Here is a 22,698-nt window from a genome sequence, read left to right as displayed (position 1 = left end):
CACAGTCTGTGAAGAAGACAGCTAATTTTTTTCAGTTCTGAGATACAAATGATTTAAAAAGAAATCAGGATGAACAAGTTTCAAAATGCAGAGTGTTCTGTGCATGAGTCCATTTTCTTTAATCTCTGAAAGAATAAAGTGGTAAGAAAACAAGACAAGATCTCCTGCTGCACTCTGATCTTCTCCACTGTGCTGGCCCAGACTCTATTCTGGCTTGGAAGGATGCAGGTGTTTCTTTACGGTGCCAACCTCCCAGTGGGTGAGCTGTTCCTCTGGCAGGTAGAGGCAGATGCTGCATAACTTGAAGATATTACCTTTATTTTTTGGAGTCTGCAAATGCTGTTGGTCGATAAAGAGAAACACTGACTGGTTGGGATTGTTGACAACAATTCCAGTCTTGTCCTTGTGGCTCAGTACATGCAGAAAGTGTTTTTCATAGTCACAGTGATGAAACTCAAATTTGGCATGAATGAGACGAAAAGGCTCATCAGATTCCTTCCAACTAGAAAACAGTAGACAGACAATTTTTTTCAATAACATTCTAAGGCCACAGAATGAAATACATCTCCTGAGTACAGTCAATGACATCCCTTCTCACAGACTGGTATCGAGGAGCAGGAAGCTGGACCACATCCTCCTTTAAAAGCTCTATGGAACTTTCCAAGGAATAGCTGGAATCCCGCACACCTTTTAGGATATTTTCTTATAATTATTCGTCATGACTGGTTTGACCTCAGACACTTCAAAACCTGCTGATTTTTTTCTTCTTCTCCTTGAATGCAAAGGTAATATACATCTTGAAGTCAAACTGGTCAGCTAGAGCTTCTTTTTCTTTCTAAGCTGAGCATGTAGTCTGTACAGAGCTTGTTTCTTCTACACGGACTCATCTTCACCATCTAGTCCGGCCCCAACAGAAAGAGACAGTGAGAGAGAAAGACAGAGAGAGACAGAGAGAAAGATACCGCCACTCCTCCAATAAGAAACTAGGAATAGTTCTCAAAAGCCAGAGTTTGAAAACAGGATTTGAAAACGGAAGTCCCTGGTTAGATGCTCAGTACCCTGTGGTCCCATGAACACTGCCAGCAACAACCTTTCACACCAAACCTGAAGTAGCTCCTGAGAACTAATAGGTGTGACCTCAAATCAAAAGCCAACGTTTGAAGTCATGGTTCCCACCACCAATTGAATGAATGTTCACAGCGCATTATATACTTAGGACCAAATCTTTGCTGGAATAAAAAACTAGCCACGATAACCCTGTGTGCATATTTCTGAGAATAAGACCTTCCTTGGGTCTAGAGTGACAGTGCAGTGGATAGAGCATTTGGTCCCCAAGGAACTGCTCAGAGTTGTTCCTGAGTTACAGAGCCAGGAGTAACCTCTGAGCATTTCCAGTCTGCTTCCCCGACGAAAATAGAAATGAAGAAAGCCCCCCAAAACACGGCTATAGAACGAAGAGCTGGAGTGCAGGCTTTGTGTCTGGGTTTAGTCTTGCACTGCATGGTTCACTCAGCACTGCCGGGAGTAATCCCAGACCACAGAGCTAGATTAGTCCGTGAACAATATGAGGTTCAATCCCTGGGGCAACCCATATGGTCTCATGAGCAGTACCAGGAGTAAATCTTGAGTGCGTAGCCAGGAGTAAGCCCTGAACATTGCCAGATGTGACTAAAAAAACAAAATCATAAGTACTTAGACCACCTGAAATAGAGCTGCGGGCAGGTCCTACAAGACACATTCCAGAGGAAGCTATTGCTGTCCCAAGGGATGGCAGATGACAACTCCATGTGAGATTCTTCCTCTGCAGCCACGCCAGTGAGAAGAACAGCTGTGAAGGTGGAAAACAATGAGATTGCTGGTTCTGACCCTGTCTAGGACTATGCGGATGGATGTGCTTATGCCTTACTTGATGCTGTTAATGTTCATTCATTTTCCCTTTCTCTTCCCTTTTCACTGTTGTAATGACCAGGATTTGCAGTGCTCCCACAGTTGGTTATGGTATTCACTGGGGTTACACGCATTTTGTTGTGGCATCTGCACACACTTGGATGCAGTGCACCACAGGTCATGTGGAATTGCTGAATCAAGCATCTTTCTAGTGTGGGAAGAACTACATCAGAGGAAGTGGGTGGGGGCTGGGGAAGGGACAAGGGACAGTCTGGAGTGAAGTGAGCGTGGGCAAGGAGGATCAGGGCACTCCTATGCCACTGTTCAGCAGCATAAGGACTCCATAAATTTCAAAGTGGATCCAGTCAATGGGTTTGCTGTGGTGCTATATCCAGGCTGGGGTGCCCACCTAATATAAAGGATCTTGAGTCAGGGTGTTTAGTGTGAATTCCCGGAGGTGACTGAAATGACTGGCAAGTTGGCTTCAAAGGGTCATTGAGAATAGAGAGCCGCAGGCCTGAGTCTGTTCTCAGTCATCGGGGTTCTAAGACACACGCCAAGAGAGGTGAAAAGACACAAGAAAGTACTGGCCGCTGGCCTCTGGCACTGAGTAAATCCCATCTCCTTCAAAGCCCGTGAACCAGCTGCCAGCATGGCTGGTGCATTCTCACTCTCCAGGCTGTAGGCCTTCCCTGACATCCCAGGCTGACACAGGGCCCTCCTGGGCATCGCCTCTTGATTTCCTGTGTGAATTCATCAGCATCTCCTTCATCATTTTGATTCCATGCTAATGATAAGCTTTCTCACAGAAGGTAAGCTCTGGAAGAGCAGGAATCGCACCTGCCTGTTCACCACAGCAACCTCAGAACCTACACAACCCAACACTCCGTTAACATGGAGAGGAGGGGGTAGCGGTCCCTCCTGGTTCTGTACTCGGGGGTCACTCCTGGTGATGAAGATATGCTGTGCTAAGGACAAAACTGTGTGCGAAGCAAACCTCTTCACCTCTCTCGAGCCACTCGTTGAACATGTAATAAATACTGTTGAATTAATCAAATTGTTATTCTGGGTTGTTTTTCCAATGGACTCGTTTCCATTTTGTATAGCCCCCATCATCAATATGTTGGCCCCTTGGTCTTACCATTTATGTTATTTTCATCTGAGGTCGGACCCTGACTGAGAAATGTTTTACTAGGCTAAGGATGTTTTTATAACTTTTTCTCCCCTCTGCTGGCCAAGGAGTTTTGATCATCATCTTTAAAAACATTTTGTGATGGGGGAGAATTGGGCTATACCCGAAGCTGCTCAGGGCCTACTCCTTATTCCTTCGCTCAGGGCTTCCTTCTAGAGGTACTCATGGGACCACATGTGGTGCCAGAAACCGAAGTGAGATTAGAAGCAGGTATGGCAAGTGCCTTGCCCCCTCCACATCTCTAATCCTAGATACATCTTCTCCATGAACACTCTAAGATATCTACTCTGTCACTGTCATCCTGTTGTTCATTGATTTGCTCGAGCGGGCCCCAGTAACGTCTCCATTCGTCCCAGCCCTGAGAGTGTATCAGCCTCTCCTTACTCGTCCTTCCCAACGGTGCCTTATGGGAGGCTCTTTCAGGGTCAGGGCAATGAGACCCACTATTAGAACATTTACTCTAGGTAAGTTAAAGTTGAATTTGGGCCTAAGAGAAAGAACACAGTGGCTAAGGCACTTGTCTTGCACACAGCCAATCGGCTTCAATCCCCAGCATCCCATATGGTTCCCTGAGCCCCCGCCAGGAGTGATTCCTGAGTGCAGAGACAGGAGTAATCCCTGAGCACCACCGGGGGTGGCCCCAAAGCAAAAATCAAACCAAGAAAAACCTGAAGGGGGTTATGCGATTTATCAAAGTCTGTAGCAAAGCTGAGTAAACTGAATTTTGTTAACTGAGCAGCAGTGCTCATGCTGCTAAGGGTTTTACAGGAAAGAGGAGAAGGTGAAAAAAAGAACTTAGAAGAAGAGGGGCTGTAACTCCGACTCTTTCTGGTGGCACTAAGGAGACATGAGGTTCTGGAGATCAAGTCTGGGGTTGCTGCATGCTGAGCTGAGCATCCACCCTGGAGAGCTCTCTCTCTCTCTCTCTCTCTCTCTCTCTCTCTCTCTCTCTCTCTCTCTCAATCTCTCTCTGCCCCTGGCACTTTTTAATGCTCTGACATCTGCTCTCATGCCAGCTGTTTTAGCATATTCAAAATTAACTGTTGCTTTCTGAAATTCTGATTTTTAAAAAATTTCTATTAGTAAAACACCATGAGGTACAGTTGTAGACTTACAAATGTTTGTGATTGAGTTTCAATTATACAGTGATCAAGTACCCATCCCTCCACCAGTGCCCAATTTCCACCACCATGGATCCCAGTATCCCTTCCCCCCCCCATTGCCCCTCCCCCCCACCCTGCCTCTGTGGCAGGGCATTTCCTTTTGTTCTCTCTCTCCTTTTCAGTGCTGTGGTTTTCAAAAGACGCATTGAGTGACAATCATGTTCGATCTATAGTCTACTTTCAGCATGCTTCTCCCATCCTGGGAGGATTCTCCTATCACTAATCTAATCATCTAATCTTTGATAAAGGAGCAAGAAATGTGAAGTGGAATAAGGAAAGCCTCTTTAACAAATAGTGCTGGCAAAACTGGATGGCTACATGCAAAAAAAATGGACTTAGATCCTGCCTAACACCGTGTACAAAATTAAGATCAAAATGGATTGAAGACTTCAACATCAGACCTGAATCCATAAGGTACATTGAAGACAAAGTTGCAAAACCCTCCATGACATTGAAGCTAATGGTATCTTCAAAGATGTCACATCACTGGCCAAGCAAGTGAAAACAGAGATAGACAAATGGGACTATTTTAAACTAAGAAGCTTCTGCACTTCAAAAGAAACAGTGACCAAAGTACAAAGACAGTCTACAGAAAGGGAAAGGATATTTGCCCAATACACATCCAACAAGGGGTTGATATCAAGGATATATAAAGTACTAGTTGAAGTCCACAAGTAGAAAACATCCAACACCATCAAAAAATGGGGAGATGAAATAAACAGACACTTTCTCAAAGAAGACATCGAATGGCAAAAAAGGTACATGAGAAAATGCTCTACATCATTAATCATCAGAGAGATGCAGATCAAAACCACAATGAGATATCATTGCACACCACAGAGACTGGCCCACATCCAAAAGAACAAAAGCAATCAGTGCTGGCGCGGATGTGGCGAGAAAGGGACCCTCCTTCACTGCTGGTTCAGCTGACTGGTTCAGCCCTTTTGGAAAACAGTATGGACGATTCTCAAAAAATTAGAAACTGAGCTCCCATTTGACCCAGCAATACCACTCCTGGGACTATATCTCAGAGAGGCAAAAAAGTATAGTCGAAGTGACATCTGCACCTGTTTGTTCATTGCAGCACTCTTTACAATAGCCAGAATCTGGAAAAAACCTGAGTGCCCCAAAACAGATGACTGAAATTCTGGTTTTAAAGAAGAAACAGGAATTATGACTTCTTTCTTTTCCCACAGCTTTCTTCCCGCACAGCTCAGACTTCCCTTTCATCCCTTCTCCCTTCTATGCCCTTTGTGTAAATTTCAAGCAAAAATTAGAATGTTCTTACAGGATTCTGGATGAGAATATCTGGTGCTGGGTGAGTATCAGATCATCCAAGAAAAGTTACTTCCAATAGATGAAAAGTAATGAAAGAGAAGTCACAAAAATTTAAATCTGTCCCTTCCAAAGGGAGCGCTTGAATTCCAGAGATGCATATGATTATGTCAGCAGAAGGGAGGACATTCAGAAATGGAGTAGAAAGCATCCAAATGATAGCAACCCCTATATAAAAAGAAACAGTGTTGGGAAATTGACAACCTCCCATCTTGGTACTTGAGGGAAAACTGTGATTTATGTTCTTGAGTTTTCAGGACCTATGGGAGAGCAGGCCTGCATGCTGACTCAGGTCCCAATCCCAGCACCCCGTATGATCCCCCAAGCACTGCCAGGAGTGCACCCTGAGCTCAGAGTCAAGAGTAAGCCCGAAGCACAGCAGGTATGGCCCAATCTCCCCTCCATCAAATCCCCCCGTTCTTGTAATAATATGAAGGTCACACTTAAGTCTAAAACCGGTCAGGATGTAGGTCAGCAACAGAGCATTTGCCTTGCATGTGTGAGAGCCTGAGTTTGATTTCCAGGAATACAAAAGTAACAAACAAAAAACATAAGCAAGAGACTATAGATAAAAGACTCAGCTTAAAATCTCAAGTTTTCAGAACTCATATTCTTCCAAGTGCATCTCCGAACCCCACTGCAAGACGTGACTCATACATACAAAGTCCACAAAGAAATGGGAAATTACCCTGGTTTCAAGCACAAACAATTCTTCTGACATACTAAAGTGTTCCCTAAGTGAAAGTGAAAAGAAGACTCCAGGAGAAAGCCTTCTTCAAAACTAACTCAGAAATCACCACAAAGGCCTCCGACTGCCTGCTTTGGGTCTGACAGAAGTAGGGGCACCACTTTCTCCTTTTTCCAAAATCGGTTTCAGGCTGGTCCCTGGAATGTCTAGTGCAGGACTGCTTTGTTTGCCTTCTTTGCGACAATACTTCAGAGGCTGGAAGCCCAGTTAGAATGGAAGGGAATCATTCCTACACCACACATTTCTCCCACTGTTGTCTGGGGGAGTAAGGGTGATTTGTGCCTGTAATGCTCTGTCTGTGCTTGAAAACTAGGGTGCCCATTAGAGCAGGAGTGACAGAGGAGAAGGATTTCTGGTTTTTCACGCAATATTGAGTGTGTAACTCGTGTTGTACAGAATTCAGAAAGCAAAGGAAATTCCCCCAAATTATACCCGTTTTGTAAATCTTTTCGTAAAATTTAAAATTTTTAATGACTGATGTTTTAGAAGTTTCATTCTGAAACAAATTCCCACTATAACAAGCTTTAAAGGTGAAAAAATATAAAGGTGCTAGGGACTTAAAAACAATGGGGAAAAAAACCAGAGAAAAGACCATTATTAAATGTTATTAAATGCTCACCCTCTGCTATTTAAAATTCTTAGAGAAATGGGCCCAGGGAGAGATGGAAACGCCCACATCGCCATCACGTGGGGATTAGGTGGAACTACTGCAGCCCGACTTGTCCCAGGCTTCAGATTTCCTAACCCTCAGCTCAGATAGAGAAGGGAGCACCAAATAAAGGGTGTTGGGAGGATCCACCCAGGATGGGAGAAGCATGCAGAAAGTAGACTATAGACCAAACATGATTTCCACTCAATGCCTCTTTTAAAAACCACAGCACCCGAAAGGAGAGAGAGAACAAAAGGGAATGCCCTGCCAAAGAGGTGTGTGTGTGGGGGGGATGGTGGGGAGGGATGCAGGGATCCGTAATGGTGGAAAATGGGCACTGGTGGAGGGATGGGTACTTGATCAGGGTATAATCAAAACACAAGCACAAAAATTTGTAAGTCTACAACTGTACCTCATGGTGTTTCACTAATAAAAATTAAAAAGAAAAATGTTCTCAGCACAAGAAAAGAATTTAACTATATGTAGTGACATACATTAACTAGACTTACTCTCTAAATTATTTTAAAATGTACACAAATACTGAATCATTGTGTTATATACAGAAATCAATAGAAAAGTGTATGTGAGCCTTAATTATATTTTATAATGATATTTCACATTATAGCACAGTGGTAGGGCGTTTGCCTTGCACGCAGCAAACATGGCCAACCCACGTTCGATTCCTCCGCCCCTCTTGGAGAGCCCGGCAAGCTACCGAGAGTATCTCACCCACACGGCAGAGCCTGGCAAGCTCCCTGTGACGTATTCGATATGCCAAACACAGTAACAACAAAGTCTCCAATGGAGACGTTACTGGGCCCGCTCGAGCAAATCGACGAACAACGGGAGGGCCTTTACCTTTAAATGATATTTCAGTATATCCTACAATAAATGATACCTTGTTTTAGTTTCTGTAAAAAAAGAGACGTCGTGCCCTTTTCTTTGCTTCAAAGCTAGGTAGCATTGTAGCACTGTCCTCCCTTCACAGATTTTCTCCAACAGGCACCGGTAACGTCTCCATTGTGAGACTTGTTGTTTCTGTTTTTTGGTATATCAAATATGCTATGGGTAGCTTGCCAGGCTCGGCCGTGAAGGCGGGATACTCTCAGTAGCTTGCGGGGCTCTCCAAGAGGGACAGAGGAATCAAACCCGGGTCAGCCACGCGCAAGGCAAACGCCCTACCTGCTGTGCTATAGCTCCAGCCCAGTGGATCACAGCCAGTTACAGATTTCAGTGTTAGGTATAGGGTCATTAGGAAACAAGTAAGCAGTTTGGCCGTTGCAGCGGGAGCAGAGCGGTTAAGGGCTCTTTGTTTGCATGCATGGGACCCAGATCCTTTCGTACATTCCCCATACAGTTCTACAGCCATTCCGAAGTGATTCTTGAGTGCAGAGTCAGGAGAACCCCCTGAACATATCCATGTGTGGCCCCAACCATAAACAAACAAACAAGAAAATGAAAACAAAGCAGTCTCAGATGCTTGATGGCGAACTCCCTCATTCTGAGCTGGATCTTCCTCCATCCCCCACATCTTTATAGAAGAGGGTTGGGGCACCCTCACAATGTGGGTGGAGTGTGGGTTGTCCCTTGTAGGAAACATTCAAAGGGCACAGCCGCAGACATCGAAGGTGGGTTCAGAATTTTATTGCTCAGAGCGAAGAGAACAAAAAAAGAAAAGAGCCTTGCTTTGCTTCTTCCAGACCAGGTTCCAACCCCTGCAACCCTTCTTGTCCAGAGACCAAGCTGGGGCAACCCACCCGGGCACCCCGAGGAGATTCAGATATGTACCCCACAAAAGTCTGAAGGCGGGAATCGGACCTTGGTCACCCGCGGGAAAGACAAGCACCCGCGACACTCTCCTATCGCTGCACCTGTGGAAGCTGTGTGCTTAATGACCCCATACTTAACACTGAAGGAAACCCAAGGGAGGAAAATTCTTAAGAGAAAGGGGTCTGTGGAGGGGCAAAAACGCGGCACACCGCCATCTCGTGGCAGTTAGGCTGAACTACCGCGGCCCGACTTCTTCCATGCTTGATTTCCAGCCCTTTGCTTCAATATGGGGTCATCAAGCAGGCAGCTTGGGCGGCTGCAGCAGGAGCAGAGCGGTTAGGGCTCTGCCTTGCAGACACAAGGCCCTGGTTCTTTCTTTGGCTCCCCATACAGTCCCACCGTCATGATGGAGCGATTCCTGAGTGCAGAACCAGGAGAAGCCCTGAGCGTTTCTGGGTTTGTGACCCCCAAACTATGAACAAGTCAAATAACATGGACACAGCCTCAGTTCGTGATGGTGGATTCCCTCACCCCAACTTGGGGGACTCTGAGCTGTATCTTGCTGTATCCCTGACCCTTATTCCTTGTAGAGGAGGGTTGGGACACCCTCAGAACATGGGGTGGTGGTGTGTGGGGTTGACTATAATTGGAAACCTTTCCAAAGGGCTGGATCAAAGGCAGAGCAAAGTGGGTATAGACCATTTTTTGTTCACCTCAATGAGTAAAGCAAAACACATAAAAAATAAACTTAATTAAAATAAGCAGAAGTTCATGGCTAACTTTAATAGCAAGCACTTATAAGGGTCCCCAGAACCCCGCGAACCCACATCAAACCCCCAAATAAAATAATTCTTGGAAGAGTGAGTGGTGTATTTAGAATTTCCAGGGAAGGAGGTTGCCTGGTCTTTGGCTCATTATCACTGTTTTAATCAAAATTCTTTTTAACCTACTCCCATTTCTCTGATGGTAGGCAATCTCACCCCAAACTTTTGGAGATCCTGAAGTTGAATCTAACCTCTGTCACCATCCTTCACAGACTTGGGACTTCTCATGTATATAGGAAGCCCCAAATTCTCTGCGATAGGGAAAGATGGCACCCTTGGAAAAGTGGAGCGTAGGGGTGTGGGGGTGATAGACTGGAGACCTGTAAAAATGGTTGATTTGGAGAGATCATACTATGGTATGGCACAATCGTCTACTGTGCTCACCCTGGGTTCTGTCTCAGCACCATATCATACCCCTGAGCCCACCAAGAAGCTGTTGGGGCCACCCACAGCCCACAGTAAATAAAGCCAGAGACTAGCTTGGCCAGTCAGTGCGGGGGACTAAGGAGAGGGACAAGGGTGCAACTCCACTGTGCAGAAATTCTTTTTTGTTTTATTAATCAGAAATTCTGAGGATCCTGGGAGGTCTAGTTCTGGAGGAAAGTCGGGACTAGGGTTGGACATTTCTTAGAGGAATGTCCCTGGGGAGGGGAGGAAACGCCCCACAGCGCCCTCTCGTGGTGCATCGGCGGAAGAGCCGTGGCCAGGCTTTCCTGCCTGAAGATTTCCAGCCCTTGGGTTTGCTTCCATATTAACCTGCGGGTCACAAAGAATCAAGAAGGCGGCCTCAGGCCGTGCAGCGGTAGCCGAACATTGAGGGCGTTTGACTCGCATGGGGCGATCCCTGTGTCAGGATGAACCCAGCAGCCTGGCCAGTGCTTTGCCCGAAGTAGAATCTCTCCCTCTAAGCCCGTTCGCAAACAGTTCCTGTCGCGGTCATCCCCACACCTCGCGGTTTTCCGTAGAGGAAGGAGCTGGAAGCAAGACTCAGCTCGGCACCCCCAAGTTCGGCGTGAAGGAATGCGCCGCGAAAGTCGCATTCTGTTTGCTTGTGTTTTGCGGACCACACGGGCGGTATTCGAGGGTTATTCCTGCCCCTGCACTCAGGAATCACTCCTGACTGTGCTGGGGGAACCTATGGGTTGATCGCCCCATACAAGACCAGCGCCTTCGTGGCTCACTGTTAGATCCTTGACCTTTGATCCTTCATGACCCCGTATTAACACTGAAGCAAAGAAAATTTTTTCTGTTTTTCCCTTTTTGGGTCACACCCGCAATGCACAGGGGTTCCTCACGGCTTTGCACTCAGGAGTTAAGTCCTGGCAGTGCTCCGGGGACCATATGGGATGCTGGGAATCGAAGCCGGTGGACCCAGGTACCGGGCAAACGCCTTACCCGGGTACTAGAGCTCCAACGCAGGAGCTGGAAATCTTAAACTTGGGAATAGCCGCCCCGGTAGTTCCGCCTAGCCGCCACGTGATGGCGCTAGGCGAGGGCGTTTCCGTCCCTCCTCAGGACCGTGTCTCTAAGAATTTTCCACCCTTGGGTTTGCTTCAGTGTTAAGTATGGGGTAATTAAGGGTCAAACGCAGCTTTGACAGGCAGCAGTTGGATAGCCATGCGGATACTTGTGTTTCATGCGGGTGAACAGGGTTCGATTCCCACCTTCAGACTTTTGTGGGGTACATAGCTGAATCTCCTGGGGAGGTTCAGGTGGGTTCCCCAGCTTGTTCTCTAGACAAAGAGGGGTGCAGGGGGTTGATCCTTGTCTGGAACGAGCAAGGCAAAGTTTTATATATATATATATATTTTTTTTTTTCTTCGCTCTGAGCAAGAACAGTTCTGAACCCACTTTGTGATGTCTGTGAACGAGCCCTCTGGATGTTTCCTGCTATGAGCAACACACACTCCATCACCCCACAATCTGAGGGTTCCCCAACCCTCTTCTACAAGGACGTGGGCGATGGACGAAGATACAACTCAGAATCCCTCAAGGGAGGGAATTCGCCATCAAGGACTGCTTTGTTTTAATTTTCCTGTTTGATTGTTTATGGTTGGGGACACACCAAAAGATGCTCAGGGCACTCTCAGGAATGCCGCCGGGCACGACTCGAGGGCCATATGGGAAGCCAAGTGACAGACAACGGTTCTGTGAATGCAAGGAAAGTGTCCTAACCGCTAACCTACTGCTGCACCGCCCGAAGCTGCCTGCTTGATCCTAATTACCCCAGGCCTAACACTGAAGCAAGCCCAAGGGTGGAAAATTCTTAGAGAAAAGGGCCTGGGAGGGATGAAAACGCCCCACAGCGCCATCTCGTGACCCGGAACGAACTCCCAGCCTCCATTTTTCTTGCTTGAAGTCAAAAATTGGTTTGGTTTTGTTTGGGTTTTGGGAGTCACACCTGGTTATGCTCAAGGGTTACTCCTGGCTCTGCGCTCAAGAATTACACGTGGCAGTGCCACGCCCCAAAGTCACAGCAGCTGCCCTGCAGCAGCCAACCTAGGTTCACCCTCAGCATCCCATAGCGTTCCCCAAGCACCGCAAGGAGTGATCCCTGAGCACAGAGCGAGGAGTACCCCTGAACACTTCCTGGTGTGGTCGCCAAACAAAAGAAAACAAAGCAAAAACAGCTTACCAAATCCATTGACTTAGGAGGAAAATGCTGCTCAGATGTGGAAAACCAAGCATTCTGGCCATGATTGGTGGTGATTAGAAATCATTATTGGTAGGATAAATAGTAAGTTGCAGACAGAGAAGGAATTCTGATAACACGCTATTTGGTTTCGTGGTGAGAGTACTTTAAATGCTTATAATATTTCTGTAATGATCCAAATTCATGTTTCATTTAACTAGACATGTTATGTTTCTTGGAAAAGAAAGGGTTAGAACTGGATAAAAATTCAAAGGTCTCAGCAATTCAATTTTCCCTCATGGATTGTAGTGTACATTTTTTGTTTTGGGATTTTTTTAGTTTTATTTATTTATTTTTTGCTTTTTGGGTCACACCCAGCGATGCTCAGGGGTGACTCCTGGTTCTGCACTCAGGAATTACTCCTGGCGGTGCAGGGGAGACCAAATGTGATGCTGGGGATCAAACCCAGGTTGGCCGCCTGCAAGGCCAACTCCCTACCTGTTGTGCTATTGCTATTGCTCCGGCCCCTGTAGTCTATATTATTTTCTGATACATGTTCAAAGATTTATGTACCAAAAAAGTCACTACATCATTGAACAAGAACTGACAAAGAAAGACAACATAAGTCACCATCAGTTGGAAAGTGCTTAAACAGCTGGTTAAGTGAAGCATTGCTAAAGCATCAACAGTCAATCCAGCCCCCCGTCCCTCCCCCAGTGCGCGGCCCTGCGGAGCCAGCCAACTGGCCAGGCTCCCCTTCCTGGCCATAACGGGCGGGCGAGCTGCCCTGAGGAGGCGGGGAGGGGACGGCTGGGCTGGCGGGTGGGCGGGCGGGCACACGATAATAAAGAACTTCTGAGTGCCCCCCAACTGCATGCGCTTGAGCACGCAGTCCGACCTGGCCTTCTTCAGGTTCCCGCGGGACCAGGCCAGGTGCCAGAAATGGGTGGAGAATTGTAGAACAGCAGACTTAGATGGTAAAACACCAGATCAACTAAATAAACATTATCGATTATGTGCCAAACACTTTGAGACCTCTACGACCTGTAGAACTCTAAGTAATAGATACATTTTGCAAAAGTAGAAAATGAACGCTATGAAAATGGACGGAAGTGTCTCAAAGCTTACCTGAGCAACACTTTGAGAGACCAGGGGTCGAATAACTGGGCTTTGCTTAATATAAATTTTGATATAAAACATGATTTGGATTTAATGGTGAACACATATATCAAACTCTACACAACTAAGTCAGAGCTTCCTGCAGATAATTCAGAAACCATTGGAAACACCGAAGAGATTTTAAAATAGGGTTTATCTTCCATTTGAAAGCATCTTACAGAAAAGCTATGTTGTATGTAGGCCACCCAGTCACTGACTGTCTTGACCAGTAGGTCTCCCATTGAGTATGTTCATTTGTACTCCTATTTAAGTGGCTCCAGTTTGAATTCCTGCTTTGGAGACCGAACTGTTCTAAAATATAGCATTGAAAGTGTCACATCACATTTCAGTGTGAAGTCTGCTAGTGGCTCTAGAGTTGTTTTTAGTTATTTTAGACATAACATTATCACTGTGGATGCGATATGTGGGTATGGAGTTACCAGTTCCTTGAAGAAATAAATTGGAGGTTGTGTGGGAGGAATTCATTTTTAAAATGTTACGTTAAAGCTCACAACTGACCTTTGACTGATAAGAGTTCTAAGTGTTACTGCTCAAAACCTGTACTGGACAATTAAGAGTATTACCAGAGAAACTTGAGCTTGCCAAAGTGTAGATTTTAAGTGAAGATTTTGTCTTTAGCAAGTGAACTTAAAGAAACAGACGAGTCTGCCATTGTTGTTCCATAACTGGTTGTTGCTGTTTGCATTCCTTTGTTGAGCCTACAGAAGCTTTTAGCAAGTGTATCTTGAACTTGTGTTTCATGGTCAAGATAGGATCAGAGGCCATGGATACTGACAACTGATTTGTTTTGCTTTCAAGTCTGTTCTCCATGACTATTATCTACTGCCTCCTCTTGATTTATAAGTAAAACTAGGAGAAGACACAAGAATTATTGTTTTGTGGGCTTCTGGGAATTAAATGAAAATATTGCAGTTAATTTTGGTGAAGGAAATCAATTTTGTATAGTTTATTTCAACCTAAATAAAATGTGAATTTTGTTTTTAAAAAGTCAATCTAATAGATTCTAACATGAAGTCTCTTCACTTAAGAAACTGAAACAAAAGATGAACAAATTGAAGACTAGCACTAAATTGGAAAGTAAAATCAATTCAAATATCACCCTACAAACAGGTGAAAACATCAAATCTTGTGCGGGGACACAGACTCGAGGGGTATACTCAACGAATGGAGTTTTTGGATAAGAATTGGGATCATCAGGCTAGGGATAAGTTAGAGACTAAATCTGTACTACATACCATTTTGTCACTTGAAATATCATTCTAGAAGTAATATAAGAACTGTGGTGGAGGGTCCTGGACACTTTGACAGTGGTGAAGGTGCAGTGACTTTGGACAACAGTGCCATACAGTTAAATGCTATTAAGGTATTGAAACTATTTAGGTTTAACAATACAGGTGAAACTAAACTATAAAATGAGATGAAATGTTATGCTCAGCAATAATTACAATTTAAATGAATAACTTGAACATCTCAAAGAAATGGAAACATAAATAATACAGCTGTGAACCATGAAAGATCAGCACTCGTGTCCTCACTCCTTAGCCTATAGATTGAAAGATAAGCATTTACGTACATCACATCCAGTGTCAGCACAAGCAAGGTTATAGCTGGAATCATTAAGCCTTAGGTAATCTCCCTTGACCATCCTCATTTGAGTTACCCAAGTCTGCAGGGTGCTTTAGTGAGAGAATACATTTCAGGAACAGTAAATACACCTGAATCCTATCACACTTGGTTTAGAAAGATGTTATGCCCTGTTCACTTTCCAAGTCCCCTCTCCCCCAGGTGCAAAGCAGCCAAGCAGTTTTACAGAAAGCAATGTTGCAAGTTAGCTGAAGCACGCAAAAATTTGATGCCCTAATATGGATTCTTTCATATCCTTTTCTCTCTGGCTTGTATCACTTAGCACAAGGAACGGAAAAACGAATTAGTCTCTTAAATAGCTCACCTTAACACTATCATCTTAAGCAGCATTCTGTCATTTTAGCATATGGCCTGTAGGTGGCAGCAACAGCATTCTATGGAATCTCCATACTGCCCTTTCAGGGAGCGCATTTCATAGGAGGGTCCGAGTGTTCCTTCCTTCCTTCCTTCCCTCCCTTCCTCCCTCCCTCCCTCCCTCCCTCCCTCCCTCCCTTCCTTCCTTCCTTCCTTCCCTCCCTTCCTCCTTCCCTCCCTCCCTCCCTCCCTCCCTTCCTTCCTTCCTTCCTTCCTTCCTTCCTTCTTTCCTCCTTCCCTTTTCTTTCCTCCTTCCCTTCTTTTCTTTCTTAATTTCTTCTTTCTTTTCTTTCTTTCACTCTTCCTTCATTTTTTAAAATTTGTTTCTGTTTTTGTTTGAGGTCCACACATGGTGATGCTCAGGTGTTACTCCTGACTCTGCACTCGGGGATTACTCCTAGCAGTGCTTGGGTAACCATATGGGATTTAGGGAGTCCAGGGTAAGTCACATGGAAGGAAAGTGCTCTGCCCACTCTACTATCTTTCCAGCCCCATATATTTCTTTTCATAAGAATATTTTCTTGAAATATCTACTTATAAATTTATACAAATTTATACTTGAGTGGACTCTAAGTACTCTTGAATATAGTTATGAAAAAAGAAGCTACAAATCTCAGGATGGAAACACTGAAAAAATCTTCAGCAGAATGTGAATGATTGCCCCTCTGCTGTAGAACAATTGGTTTTCAGTTGGTTTTCCTCTCTGTGCCTTTCCAGGTTTTTCTACAAAAATCCTGGCATGCTGACCTCATTCCCTGCCTATCCTGACCAGAGGAGCCTCCTTCAGAGGTCTGGAGCATGGAAGTTGGTGTCCTATGTTACCCAGCATCCAAACACTGGCGATCTCACCAAACACTTCCTTTTCCAAAGTTGGAATGCAAATAATGAAAATGGCATTCGTTTCATAATAGCGTTGTTGAGGCAGATATGGGGAAGGGGGGCGCTACAGGATCTCTTTAGTACTCTTCCAATCCAGAAGCTGATTTTTCATGATGTTAATAAAGCTTATGCTTCAAGACCCCTCGCCTCACTTGAAGTAGTCCCTCTCCAAACATTCAATTTCTGAATACACAGTACTGTGATTTCCTTAGAAGACCCATCACTCCTCTGGTTACAGAATGTACCAGACACTGAGACCCAGTCTAGCCAAAGCTCTGGACAACTTTAATAGCCTTGTATGAGGGCTGCAGTTTTGTACAGTGGGCAGGGCATTTGCCTTGCACACAGCCAAGCTGGACTTGACCCCCAGCATCCCATATGGCTTCCTGAGCCCCACCAGGAGCAATCCCTGAACACAGTGCTAGGAGTAAGCCCTGAACTCAGAACTGACAGAGCCAGGTAAAAGCCCTGAGCACTACAGAGTGTAGCCCCTAAATAAAACAAAAAGAATCTAAAACAAAAACAAAATCCAAAATCATCTTCTCACAAGTTTCTTCAAAAGATGGACAAAGTGCATTAAGCATATTTGCTTTTTATTGGTTGTTCTCTATCTCTGTTTCTCTCTGTCTCTCTCTGTCTCTGTCTCTTTCTGTCTGTCTCTCTCACCTACATTCATCCACAAATAGGTTCTTCCCATCAAAGTAACAGACAAGTCCCTTTTGGCCAGAACATCTTCCAGTAAATCACAAAAAAGATTAACACAAAGAGGAAGAGGAGGGGCACCCGCTCTATGTTCTCTAGACCTTTAAGAAAACATGAGGTTAAAAAAACCCCCAAAAACTTGAGGTTGTTCCTTTGGCCACATACATGCAGATCCACAAGAAAGGTAAACTCGTAGACATAAGGGGAATGGGCATTGTCCCAAAAAAGAATTACTCCAGAAAAGTTTTTTTTTTTTTTTGTAGGAGTACTGCTATTTATTCAGCCACTGATTAGCTGATTGAATTGTGCATGAACTCCACCTTACTTTTTTTTCCATTTTGTATAATTTTATTTATTGAATCACCGTGAGAGCAGTTACAAAGCTTTTGGGTCTAAGTCTCAGTCATACAATGAAACACCCGTACCTTCACCAGTGCCCATTCTCCACCCCCAACAACCCCAGTATACCCCCATACCACACCCTCCCCCTGCCTGTGGGGCAGATGATTTCCACATTACTCTCTATGATCACATTCACTATTTCGATACCAGACCCACCATTATTTGAAATTTTACCCCAACACTCAGATCTGCTGAAAAGGCAACAATAGATAATTTGTTCTATTGCTGGTTATGAATAACATATGATGTCATGTGGCTGCAGTAGGCCCATGTGGTTTTGAAATTCCGAAATTTTAACACTTAAATCTGGAGTGATTTCTGCCAAAAGCCACTGGGTTTAGAGATCTGCTCCTGAGTCTCTGGGATCAGGACCGTTGAGCAGCTTGATGAGGAGCCAGAGAGGCCGTTCGTGGGCGATGACTTGGGGTCTCGTTAGGGTGGGGAGGACAGGCCCGGTTTCCCCCCCCCCCCCCATCCCGTGAGGCCCAACAAGTTTTCTGCAGGCCCAAGCCTGACTGTCCAATGGCCTCTGGAGGATGACAGCCACAAAAGTTTTTAACTGAGAGCACCTACAATGTTACCTAGCATGCTACTGGCATTGTCATAAACCAACAAGTCAAGGGCCAAACATGACGGAAAGTTAAGGAAATAGTTCACATCCAAGAGAAAGTGACGTTACCAGTCTCTCAATTTTCACTGGAGAATACGATGTGTTTTGCAAATCAAGTCATTTGCAGCACTTACGTTACATTCTCTGTACTCTTCTTTGCTGACTTCCTTATAGTAGTGATATCGCTTGGAATATGAGAACTTAGTCCACAGCTCCCTCATTGTCGTTAATCGTATTTCTTGCCTTTGTCTGATTTTGCTTGAGCTCGAGCGGGCCCAGTAACGTCTCTACTGGAGACTTTGTTGTTACTGTGTTTGGCATATCGCATACGTCCCGGGGAGCTTGCCAGGCTCTGCCATGCGGGCGAGATACTCTCGGTAGCTTGCCGGGCTCTCCGAGAGGGGCAGAGGAATCGAACTTGTGTCGGCCATGTTGGCTGTGTGCAAGGCAAACACCCTACTCGCTGTGCTTTGTTTTGTCCTTTTTTCCATGATCCATTACATAGCCTTCTTGAGTCGAGAAGTCTATTTTGTGCTAAGATTGTAATAAACCAACAAGTCAGGGACAAGATTCTTGCCGAGAGAATGACTGTTCATCGTGAGCATATTAAGCACTCTAAGAGATGAGTCAGCTGTCTGAAACAGGGGCAGGAAAATGGTGCGAAAAACAAGGAAGCCAGAAAGAAAGAGACTCTGGCTCAGCTGACGTGCCAGCCTGCTCCACCCAGAGAAACAAAGAGCCAAGATTTCCCATCACTAAAGCTCCTCAAATACACAACCAATCTGGAAAGTGGTTTCCACCAATGCAGTTCTAAGGAGCAGGCTGAAGAGGATGTTTCGAGGCTCTATGCTCCCATGTCATTAGAAATGTTGCCTCTTTTAGGTTGCCCACATTTGGACAGATCAGCTCCTGAGAAGTGAAAATTATCTGTGAGATACTCACTTAGGGGCAGCTAGGATCAGGCTGAAGAAATCTGACACTTGTCTCTAAAGCATGAATTGGAAACTCTTTAAGACGGATGGGGGCCCAAGAGCTAGTCCAGGGCAAGATGCTTTCCTTGTGTGTGGAGGGTTCCTACTTGGATATGGTCCTCTGAGGATCTCCAGGAGTGACCCCTGAACACTGCAAACCAACCTAAAGAACGGGGGTTGGGATAAGGAAGAAAGCTTCACAGCCACAGAAAGGCAGGGCAAAGAATTCTAAAACTAGTGCCACCCCTTTTCAAAGGTAGCAACTGCCTTTGTATATGCTTCCTTCTGTCTCTTGTCTAGAGCAGCCCAACGTAGAACACATCCCAAGAGCTGCTGTGTGTGTGTGTGTGTGTGTGTCTGTTGCCCTGACGGGAGGCGAGCTGCGGGCCCGCTGCTTCGATCCCTGTGCCTGGACGCCCATGGGCTAGAGCACCTGGGCCGCTCGGAGGCGGCGCTGGACCGCGAGCCTCTAGCCTGGATGCGTTGTGCCCGCGGCAGGAGACCCTGGCGGGACCATGGGGGCATCTGGGCTTGCCTGAGGCCCTTAGGAGAGGAGGACACTGAGCATGGGCCGCGGGGGGAGGGGGCGACTCGCGCCCGGCAAGCACATGCAGCCGTGCGAGGGGTTTAAATCCACAGAGTTCTGCTGCTTCGCGACCCCGCCTTTCCCACCCTCACGCCCCGCCCCGCTGCGCCAAGCCACGCTGCCCTCTCAGGGTCGCTCAGTCCCCGCTGTCCTCGCCACCACCCGACGCAGCCGCTGCTCCCGACCCTATCTTCTCTGGTCTTGCTCCCAGCCCTCTCGGCTCCTCTGTACATCCACCTGGGCGACCAGGCTCTGCTCGGGGGAGGAGAGGAGGGAGGGGGATCTTGGGGTCCCCCCGGCGCTCTGCGCCCCATGGCACGGGTTCCCGCGGTGGTGGCCCAGTCAGTCGGCCAGCGACAGGGGCCGCACAGGACGGTAGGCGACCACCGGGTCCCCTCGCCTATGCTGCAGAATCCTGGGGGAGGCGGCGGGAGGGGGGGTCGAAGGTCCAGGGGTGCGGGGGCTGCAGGCAGGTCCTGTTGGGGATGGGGCGGGGCTGTCGAGGTGGGCGTGTGTGGCCTGTCACAGCAGGCAGCCAGCAGCTTGTGGCCAGGCCACTTCAGGCGCCGTCCACCAGCAGATCCTGTTGCCGGAACAAGTGCTCGGGTTTGTGGGCGGGCCCAGGGATGTGGCTCGTTGTGCCCTGCCCGGTCCTCACCTGCAAGACTTAGTCACTGTTGCTCCCCATCCTTTTCTTTTATTCTTTTTTAAAAAAAAATTATTAAAAACCCTTTTGAGCTGCATGTTGTAGCAATGCCCTCCTGGTTTCTGCGGAAACAAATTGAAATCGGTGAGGAGCGGTGGGCGGGGGGGAGGGGGCATTGTTTCTTCCCCGGGACCTTAGCCGACTGCCTTTTTCTTTAAGTCTGTCCCTGGGTTGCCACCTGGACCTTGCAATGGTGAGAGGTCAGTAGCAGGGGGGTGCGAGTGCAGGCGAGCACGAGTACGTGCTTGTCACTGTGTCATGTCACCATATCACTCTCCTCCCACCTGGGGATAGTGCGTCACATGATGCATCACCATTGTCTGCAGTTTCTGTAGTGCCCAAGGATCAGCAGGAGGCTCCGTAGAAACCCCTGGAAAAGAAGTCATAGCCGTGAACACCAGAGAGGAGCACAACCCAAAGCCGTCACCGGAAGTCCCCGCACTGAAGCTGGAAAGGCCCTGACCACCCCGAGGTACGTCTCAGAGTTGCCAGATGCTCCTTCCTCTCCAGGGGACATAAAAGTGGGTTGTGATCTAAGCTGCCCATCACTTTCAGGGAAGGAAAAGCAAGCAGCTGACCTGCTGTCCTTTTTCTTTAACTGAAAATTTTATACTATTTGAGCAGACATATCTAGCCGAATTGATGAAAACTAAGTGTGGGAGCCGGCAAACAGAACACAGGGAAAGAGGGAAAGAGGGCACTGGCCTTGCGCACAGCTATCCTGGTTTGATTTCCTGCATCTATAGGGCCCCCACAGCCCACCAAGAGATTCCCGAATGCAGAATGTGAAGGAAGCCCAGACTCTTACTACTGTTGGATGGGGTCCCAGAACAAAACAAGAACACGCTCAAGAAATGTGAGTTGGGTACTTAGTAGAAATAAGAACCTCTACCATCACAACTTTCTGGAATTTAATCAGAGTAAAAGCTTTTTTTTGATGGCAACAGAGATAGCACAGATCATTTGGTGGCTGCCTGGCACACACTTCAACCAAGTTTCAATCCCCATCAGACCAAAGGGTCCCCACATCTTCATGGGGGATCAATGAGCAGAGTCACAAGTAACCCATTAGCATTACCAGGAGTGGCCAACAACAAAAAATAAAGCAATAAATTTAGAGGCTGGAGCTATAGTAGCATAGCTAATAAGCCTCACACATGGCTGACCTGGGTCAGTCCCCAGCACCAACTGGGTATTTGAAGCAGCAACCACAGGCTATGACCCAGAAGCCAAAGGATAAAAAGAAGAACTTGTATATTAGTCAAAGCCCACCAGGCAACTTTGTCGGGTCAGGGTTTGGTTTGGGGGACAGCAGGGAAAGAACTTTTGGCAGTGCTAGGGGACTCTGCTTTCCCGGGATTGGACTGTGGCAGGCTGCTTCCATGGCCAGGGCCTGCACTCCTGGCCTATCTCTGACCCTAGAAATTCAAATTCTAGATAAATCCTGTGTACCTTGTGATAACAACACAGACTGACTATTGGGGAGGAGGTCTTTGTCTTATCTTAGAAGGGTACCCTGGGAAGGAAGGGCTTTCCTATGTTCATTGTGCTACCTCACCTGGGTGAAACTGCTACCAGGAACGCTTGCAGGGTGGGCAGGAGACTTAGGCTGCAAGATGGAGGGAGGAGAGACCACCATAGGGGACAGAAGGAGACAAGATTGAGCGGCAGGGTGAGACTGGAATGGGGAGTATAGTGAGGCTGAAACAGTTGTGCGTGCAGAATGGAATAAGTGGCAAATGGTCTCCAACCAGCCTGGCAAGCCTGTTCCCTCCTTCATGCGTCTACTCAACCACACTCATTTATTTTATAACATAAATATCTCACTCGCATATACATGTCTCTTCCCTGGCCTCAGAGCTCCACCTTCCAGCCAGATCATGACCGGTTTCTCCCCCAGAAAGTCCTAAACCCCACAGACACATCTTCATGAGCCTGCATCTAGCACTCACTCCTGTTGTGCAGTAATTTATCTTAAAACAGTGCAAAAAGTTTGCTGTATAGGAAAATTAACCCAATATCCAGGACGTTTACTATACACCAGAATGTGAGCTGTGTCTCAAAGTTGTAGCAGCTGGAGTGATTCTACTTTTTAAAGATGAATATGATATCTTGTGGCCAAGGTGGTGATATAGGAGAAAAGGTGCTTGCCTTGCACTTGGCTGACCCAGGTTCTATACCTCAGCACCCCAGATGGGCTCCTGACCTTGGCAGAAATGATCCCTGAGTTAATAGCCAAGAGTTAGACATGAACCCTTTAGGTTGTGGATCTCAAATACTGCAACAACAAAAGGTAACTAACAAAGAAAACAAAACCAAAAATAAATTCATCTGCAAAGACAAATTCTACAGAGAAACACTTAAAGGATTGAACACTGGGTGCTAAAATCACATTTTTGGGACTTATTTTATGCTATAGAAGTTTTACACTCCATGTTTTATCCCGAATACTTATTCTTTTTCTC

At 46.3% G+C, this 22,698-nt stretch overlaps 1 pseudogene; it reads right to left on the bottom strand.

Annotated features, from left to right (window-relative positions):
* Positions 1–204: 204 nt before the first annotated feature.
* On the bottom strand, positions 205–18,191 carry LOC130028901 (uncharacterized protein C6orf62 homolog; annotated as a pseudogene).
* Between the last annotated feature and the right edge of the window lie 4,507 nt (positions 18,192–22,698).

This window comes from Sorex fumeus, unplaced genomic scaffold (genome assembly GCF_029834395.1).
Source record: "Sorex fumeus unplaced genomic scaffold, SorFum_2.1 ptg000041l, whole genome shotgun sequence".
NCBI classification, from domain to species: Eukaryota; Metazoa; Chordata; class Mammalia; order Eulipotyphla; family Soricidae; genus Sorex; species Sorex fumeus.
This window is presented reverse-complemented; position numbering and strand designations above follow the sequence as displayed.